The sequence below is a fragment of the Amblyomma maculatum genome, chromosome 3 (genome assembly GCF_055883805.1).
Source record: "Amblyomma maculatum isolate TAMU_Amacu chromosome 3, ASM5588380v1, whole genome shotgun sequence".
In the NCBI taxonomy this organism is placed as follows: Eukaryota; Metazoa; Arthropoda; class Arachnida; order Ixodida; family Ixodidae; genus Amblyomma; species Amblyomma maculatum.
The window spans coordinates 164,153,594-164,162,567 of record NC_139346.1 but is presented as its reverse complement, the minus strand read 5'-3'; positions in this window follow the sequence as shown (position 1 = coordinate 164,162,567).

The window sequence follows — 8,974 nt, the reverse complement described above, 5'->3', positions numbered from 1 at the left end:
GGAAGGTGGTATTTTAAAGGCATGCAACATTTTTTTTCGCAGCTAATTTCCTCCAATTGCTTGCGGATTGTATCAAATTTACCTGTGAACATTTATTACGCTCTATACTTTTTTACTTTATGAAAATTTTACATGTATTAAGCCCAAAGTAAGATGCACAATAACTCTGCCATCATTGTGGTGTCATTGTTTGGACTATGGCCGCCCATTGTACGTATACATGCAAGTCACAGTGTGCCATCACCCTGCTGTGCTTCTCGCAACCACTTGATTGAATTGCATCGGAATCAAAATTTAGGTAAAATAGGCGAAATCACTAATGGCCCACTGCGCGGCAAAGATCGGTGTCCTGCTAAATTTGATGTCAGAACATCGATGCAGCCAGTGTGGAGCAGTTTTAGAGCAATATTGTGTTTTGGAGCAGGATGGAGCAGAATGGAGCATATGGAGCAGCACTTGCACCCCTGTCGCTGACAGCATCCATCTATTGGTCTTCAGTGTTACGAGAATGTTCACACAGGCAAGAAGAGCGTGGTAATTCGAGCAGTGAGACTCACGCACTTTGTGTCAATCAAATTCGCTATCTCAGTGCTCGCACCGTGATTGCAGTCGCATCACATAAAAACTCCAAAGCTCCCATTGAACTTTTCTTGCGGCAAAAAACATCAAACCATCCTGTCTTCCAGGCGGCGATTACGACCCGAACCCGCTCTTTTCGAATCCGCCTCCAGCGGTCAGAAAGCCTCTGGTCAATGCCCAACTCACCGAACCGCTTTTGAGATGAATCCCAGTAAAATTTCACCACCGCCATCATCGCAGCTGCCTTTTAGGACCGTGTTGTTGTACTGAAGTCAAGCATAGCCGCCTGTTTTCTACTTTCGACGTTGCGCAAGCTTTTCAATATTCGCTTTTGCCCTCATTGACGCGACGGAGATCACACTTTTAGCTAAGTTGTCGTAAAAGAAAATACAGATCAGCTGTCGTCGCGCATTTGTCTCGTAGCTCCGCATGTGGGGCTCAAAGCAACTGGCACAGGCCAAAGTGGTTATGTCCTCAGAATTCCGGGTGTAACGATCCTGTCAGGTAGAGCAAATCTGCCTTTTGCCCCATCACCCGAAACAACCTTTCTTTTTGTCTGAATAAAACGTTGAAATAAGTATGGACACACTTGCACAACATGGCCCTACCTTCACCGGCAGGCAATATATATACTGTCTCTTGGGCGAAAATTTCTTAATATTTCTGAAAATGAGTAAGAGCACAAATAACAGCCTCCGATCCCCTTGCTTCTGCGGCGCAATAAATCAGCGTTGCGTTTTTGAGCGTTCAAGTCAGCGGCCCGAGTATTCTCTCAAGCGATTAATTTTCTTGTTTTTTAACAACGCATCAACAGCACGAAAATATTCGTTTTCTTTGAGGTTTGCATTGCACCTTTATTGAGATGCGTCTGGGCCGAAAACGTCGCTTAAACCGTTCACTCTGTCATGTTTGTCCCTTTTTCATGCCCCCCCCCCCCTCTCTTTTTTATTTGTCCCATTTTTACCATTTTGAGATGCTTTGGTGCTGGCAAGAAGGTGAAACTGGAAATTGATGCCACACGGTAGTGCTTGCCCGCACAGAAGATCGCGTGCCAGTAAACGTCAAGGCACAAATAGAGACCTTTAGTTTACCGCTGCCGTTTACCGCGGCCGTCTGCCGCTACAGCGCGCCGTCAGCATAGCATGCGCTGATTGGTCCCTGCGTCTGAAGCGCGCCGGAATTTGACAGGAACGTGGCGCCACCTGTCGCGCACAGGGTGATCTGCGCATGCGTACTGAAGCTCGCGCGGTAGCGCTTTGCCGAGGGCCGCGGCGGCGTCGGCCATGCAGCGAAACAGACCCAGCAGGTTCAAGAGAAGAGGGCAGAACAGTCGTTTATTTCATTTCGCATCTTATGTACACAAAGGAAAGAACGAAACAAAAGAGAACGAGCCAAGAAATAAACAAGGTGCATAGAAGTGTCAAGCCTTGTATATTTTTCTGTTAACCCCCATTGTTCGACGGAAGACAAGCAGGGATCCGCGGATACACATCACCGGATTCTCTAAGTAGGCGATGCTTTTTTTTCGTACAAGAATGCAGCACACCTAGGCTGTCGCACGTCTTACACGGGCAAAGATGCAATGTTCTGCACGATTCATACTCCCGCGTGTAGGCGCACACGCGGGCCAAAACAGAGAATGAAAATATTTATAAGCTTTTTTTTACCTTTTCTTTCCTTTTATTAAGGGAGAGTAAGTAGCACTTCCGTGAAGTTCCGTCTCGGCTCACATTCGTGTAGATTCAAAATCGCAAGCCGTGGGCACAAGGTGCCTGCAGACGCGATCCTGCGGCGGCGGCGGTCAGGCGTATCGCTCATGCTACTGCGGATCCTGTTTTCAGCTTGGGAGACCCGAATGAGAAATAAAGCACCCCAGGAGGTGGGAGATGGAAGTGGAGGGGGGGGGGGTCTAAATTCAAGCCTAAACTTCCTTGAAGCATAGTCATGTTCACTGGACACTGTGGTCTTGTTATGTGACAGTATTCGATGGGTTTAGCCTTATTTTCTTCTTCTTGTGGATTTAAAGAGAACTTTCCTCTTGCTTTCTTTACTACCAGTATTTAAAGATTTGTAGTTAGCCTCAGAGCTGTCCCTCATGCCTCACTCGTCTCGCTCGTACTGCAACAGGCCCAGTTATCTTTCCTCTCCAAATTTTAGTTCGGGATTCATGTTTGGTCCCTGAGAGAAAGCGTGCGACAGCCTTATTGAAAATCATCTCTCGTATGTGTCTCATCTGCTACATTATGTCAGTTACTATGCGAGACTGGCCAAAATGCGGGTGACATATCTTGTGACACACTGGTGAAATGCTGATGACATATATGTTGAATGAGTCTAAACTCGACCCGCTCTCGAGTGTATGGGCCAGACTCTCCACGCACTCGCTAGCTTGTCTTTCTCATTTAGCAAAACACTTATTCTGTGGGATATATATATATACTTCACCCACCCGTACGTCACCCCCCCCCCCCCCCTGCAACTTTATACAACAGAAAAAGGGCGTCAGCTGCTTTGCCCTCCGTACAGAACTTCTACATCCGCATTCAGCAAGAGCGAAGCGCCAGACAGCGCGGGCTTCGTCGCTAATGAAGGCTTGGAGACGTGATTGTTATGTGGGAATTATAACTACGCTTTCAGGCCGCACAAAACCGAGCTACTTCCTCTCCAAAATTCACTATAAGCTTCATGAGAAGTACTGAGGTGTAGCAACAAGCAGCTCGCTTCAACCTGAGCACGTTAAACCGATGCGCTAAGACACGACGTTCGACAATAACTTCAGGCGTCTTTTTCCCGTGCGGCACATGATTCGCACAGGCAACCGCATGAATTCTAAAATTGCAAATAAATGTCAAATAAACAACTGAGGAGAAAGTGCACCGTATTACTACACGCGATGGCCAGGCACGATTTGATCATAATTTCACGATGAAGTCTCTAACATACACAAATCGAGCACTTGTGCTAACAGCAATGGCGAACTGTGGCATTCATACTGGCTGGTTTATTTTATTTGGTATATAATTCTTCTACAGCCGCGGTAAAACAGAACGACAAAGGCAACCTTTTCTAGAAAGATGCGCTGTCTGTTGAACACCTCGACAGCATGATTGACTAGAGCCCTTGGCAAGGAACCTCGCGAAGCAAGATGCGAAACAAAAGAAAAAAAGATTCACAATCAGTGTGCTCTCGCACGGAAGACGTGTTCTCTGGAAACGGATAGAGGCCTTCGGTCTAAATGACGTACGCACGTGACATGTCACCAAAGAACTGTCACATGTACAAACGGTGGTGTTCCACGTCTGTCGTGTACGCATCTCGTTTATTTTTTTTAACATGGTGCGGCAAAGAAAAAAAAAAAAGAAACTCGACCAAAATTTTGGATATCGTACTCACATAGATCCCCCTCAAAATTGGTGTGCCGCAAACGTAATGAAGGAATGACCTTGAGATGCAAGGCAGCAAAAATAAATAAAAAGGAACGCAGTTCAAACGGGCTGACTGCCAAGTGAACAATTCCATGGCAAGACAATAAACTGTCGACGCATTGGCTACGTTATATAGCCAGCTTAATAATAACCATCACCGGCCATCACTCCGAGAGAAAGACTGGGGAAGTGAAAGCGAGAACAGAATCACAGTCAGTATAGCAGAGTGTAGCCCGCGTTACTCGATACGGCTGCTCATTTATCACTAGGGATCTCCTCACGTCTGCTGCAGGTATTACGTACGCACACCAAGATCTCCTTTCGACTAAAACCGGATGCTTTTATTAGAGACACCTGTTCGGACTAGACGAGTGGATAGCTGCATGGAGTCACGAAGAAGGCGAACCATGTAATGTACTCTCGGCTAAGATATCCTTCACTGACATCCTTCACTGACACTGGCAAAAACGTACACCGGAGCTCAATCCCCAATAATGCTCGTTCTTTTTTTTTTTTAATCCACTCCTTCTTCACGTGTTCGACAAGCACGAGAAGTTATTGTTTTGCAGTTCCTAACTATTCCAACAGGTATTTATTGTGCCTTATTATATATACAACTCGAACTCTTCCCTAAACACGATGGATCAGTCCGCAAAGCAAAGCTCACGGTACGCAGCGAGACGCAAATGGTGGCATCACGTCGCGTTCAGTACGTCACACAAGGCGCGCCGCGCCGGTCGTGTAGGTTCTAAGCGACATTTTATACCTGCCCTCAACAGCTCGAACAACGGGCCACTAAGTCGAACACCTTCGTGCACTCGCGAGCACAGATAGTACCAGTTCCCCAAAAAAAGAAAAAAAAAATAGCAGTTGCGAAGTTTTGCACATCAAAAAGACATTTTCAGCTTCTACTCGTAACCAGCAATCCTCAAATTACTCTAGGTACAGCCTCGTCCGAAAGTATTCAAGACGGCTAGCGTGTTGCTGGCACAGAACCAGCAGTTATAGTGTAATTACCACGCTCTGCCTTCTTGCATCGCTCCGCGTGATCCATTTTTGGTTTTTGCAACACACAGTGTCATGTATCGTTAAAAACAAGGACAACCCAAACAAGAAACTCGCAGGAAACGCGCGCAGGCCAACGTTTTTGTGGTCCGAGCGCTAAGTCGGGCGAAAGCACGGGGTATAAGTAATAAGAGCGTTCTAGCAAACCGGAAATAAGCCGGTGAAGGTGCAGAGTAGTGCGCATGCGCACAGCGGCCTGCCAGTGTTCCGCGCATGCGCAATGACACCGAGATCCTATATCGGGCTCCATGCTAAGACCTAACTTATGCTGTACCACACATTTGACCAGCAATGGCTTACCAGGTATAGACTGCGAAACTATACGCGGCGCTCAGCACGAGCAAGGCCGCAGTGCGCATGCTGCAGCTGCACGGAGAGCCCTTGAACGAGCACATACCCGCACGCGGGACTCGTAGTAATGTTACAGGACGCGAGAATGCTGACTTCTGTTACAAAGGGTGAGGAGGTGCCAAGGGCCAGCGGGGAGAGTGTGAGAAATTTCGGCCTCTCACATGGTTCGCTCTCACACTCTTTCTTTTAAGACGCACACGGTACACACACTCGTGCCATCAGAAAGCGGTCGGTAAAAAAAGGAGTTCGTTGCTCTGTGCGCGTTGCTCATTCGTGACCGTCGCCAAATGAACCGGGTTATGCGCGGTAAAAGCTGGTTCGAAAAAGGTTTCTTTTTTTGTCTCGTCTCTACAAGGTATAGGAGCATTTAAGTTCACTTGTAGTAGTTTACACTGACAGCCAGGGGAATGAAATAGCAAAAAACATATTAAACCAAAATAGATGGAAGAGAGGAATTGACTCTACGAGAACCTCTGTAGGAGTTTGATAATTCATAAATGAAAGAAATTCAAGCCCTAAACTTCAGCGAATATTACGCTTTCAGCAGTATGGACCAAAGCCGCAGACGTTATGAGTGCTGGTCAGTACTCGGCTCATGGAAACTTCTTTTTGGTGGCCCAGATAGCTACATACCGAAACCCGTAATAACCCGAAGAGAGTGATAACTAGTCGAGCTAGCGAAAATTCGAACAATACTTATCGCCTCGAAGGGAAACGAACATACCCGAAGGATTTCCCGTCAAAAAGGAACGAACTGTGAAGATTCGATTCCACACTCCACAAATCGCGCGCACGTTGCATTCGTTTATATACTGTACCCATGGCTATTAAATTCGTGTCTACTCAGACGCAGATAGCGTATGTCTGTTAGGGAACTCGGGTTGTGTCTCTCTGTCGATCAGGGTGGCCAGATATGGAGACACTACAGGGAATTAAGAGAAAAAAAAATCCGCGTACAAAAACCAATTAGCGACAATTATGAAACGCAACTAAAAAGCGTATAAAGCGTCATTTTATGAAAAGGAATAAAAGCAAGAAACGCCCTCTCAGTATGTACTAAACACATTTAGCGGGAAGCCGCGTGTGCACACTCCTCCTACAGAGGTTGCTCGTTGTAAATCCGCACATAAGGTGGTCTCACGCACGCCGAATGTTTTACAGCATGCGTCCTGTCTGAACGCTTTGGGGGAACACGCTAATATAGCTAATCTGCTGTCTCTTCGTGTAAGTTCGCGTGTGTCTGCTTGTGAGCGCTTTCAGCGCCCGCTATACTGGTAACAAACACGTGGCAACGAGGGTAAAATCAGACACTGAATTGCACTTTTTTTCTTTAACTCTTCCACAGTCAACTCTCTCTACATGTATATGCCGAAACCAAAGCCCGTACCGACGACCGCACGCGGCCGTGGGAGATGTCACCGTGGGGTACGGGACATGCTCCGCGCACCATCTAAATTTCGTCAATTTCTCGTCACGAAGATATTTTCAAACTCTATTGCTTTATGACAGCGCGTTGTTAGCACGCTCTACTGGGAGCCAAGGCAAGGAATAACGCAAGAACAGTATCGATCTGCGTGCGACCATATACAGCGGAAACCCATCAAGATCCGCAGGCATGCTCGAGTTTGAGATCGCGCTTGCCAAAGCGCTTTCGGGGTGCACAAAAAAAAAAAAAAAACAATAATAATAATACTAATGCTACCTGGTCACCCCAAAACGTTCGCAGCTGTTTCACAATTTAAAAAAAATAATAAAAATTTGTCGCGTAAAAAAAAATAAATAAACGACTAGAACGTATTAAAGTGCTGATTACTACTTGTAGGGCTATTATTAGGTTTATTAAGTAATCGCACTTACAAAGGGGGGCTCCCTCCCTCAAGTGTGACCATCACCCACGGCACGAGCGATGTGGTACTGGCGACGGTTGTAAGATTGCCCTAGTGGTAACAACGAATGTAGCAACATCGTTTGATTGAGTAAAATCCGCTTTCACAAGGCTATCGAGAAACGATGTGAACAGGGAAGATGGGGGAGGGAAGAAAGAAGGCAACCCCTGTCCTGATGACCGGCTGACAGCCTGTACAAAGACGATACCGCGTATGAAGAGAAAACAACCGACGCAGGAACAGTTGCATTTCCTGAAACTCGCTCCCAAAAAATTGAGCTTACCTTCCTTTTTTAACACAGACTACTTCAGAAAACAATCCATGACTATCAATTTTCTCCGTTCAGATGCTAATCGAGAAAAACCGGATTTCTTCCAGGCCACCAGCGGTATAGTCAACCACAGGTCAGGATGTTTTGCTCCTTTTCTGACTCAAAGCGGAGGTGGAGAGGGGACCGAGGGTGAAACGAAGGAAGGGGGGGGGGGGGGGGAATCTCGAAAGTGGAGAGACAGCTCACAGCCGTCGCTGAGGTGGAATGTGGTGGGTACGCGTGTTACGCAAAGTCGAGTACCATAATTATATTATATATTTATATATATATTTATAGACTTCGCGTCGAGTCAGAGAGAAAGAGCGAGAAATAGATTATATATATTTACACAATCGCGAACCTATGTACACAAAGAACCGGCTCTGTCGTATAAGAGACGAACACGCTGACAAGAAGGAGAAAACATTTACAGCACTCTGATGCCGACGAACTGCGCTATTGTGTGCACCTTCCGTATACAACACCCACACGGGCTCTGCAAAAAAAAGAAAGACCAAATGTCGCGCGCCGGCTCCGTTCCCCGCTCTGACAACCGAAAGGACGAGAGGGGAGGGAAGGAGGGGGGGGGGGGTCACATCGAGGAGTTTATGTATAACACAGCTGCCAGAAAAGCGGTTTTGGTACAGAAGGGGGCCCCCATACGCTATGGACATTATTACTTCGTCACCCCTGAATGACCACACACCATCGACCGCATGTATAGCTTGTCGCCCAACTGTCTAAAAGTACGTCGAAATAGCGAAGCATTTAAATTCGTCGGAGACGTTGTGAGATTAATGATTTCCAAGCGCAACGAACAGAACCAGAGACGCTTCGCGTAACGCTGTCTTGCTTGTGCAATCAGACCGTAGCCAAGTGTGAGTCAAGCGTTTAATAGTTATCACCGAAAAGAATTAGCATTAACACCTCTAAACTAAGGCTGAGCCTTCAGAGAAAGAAAAAAAAACAGAAAAAATTTCAGAACGTGCTAAAAAATTGCAAGTCTCTTCCAGGCCTTTTAACTACAGCAAAATAAGTAACAATACTATACTTAGCTTTGCCTGTGGCTCTGTTTTTCCTACTATATCGTTTCCTTTTCACGGTTCTTTTTCAAGATATTGAGGTGCACCAAACAGGCCACTAGAAAGTGCAGTATTGCGAGGGAATGGCTTTATAAACAACGAACTCTTCAAAGGTGTTCAAAAGTTCTTCAATGCACTGGTTATCATCACTACTCCATGCCGTAATTTACCCAGGGTTGGTCGCGCTGAATTTCTAAACATTGCCGCAAACAAAAAGAGGGAAAAGGAGGCGCAGCGGAAGAATATCAAACCATAAAGGAGGCGGAACAGTTCCCG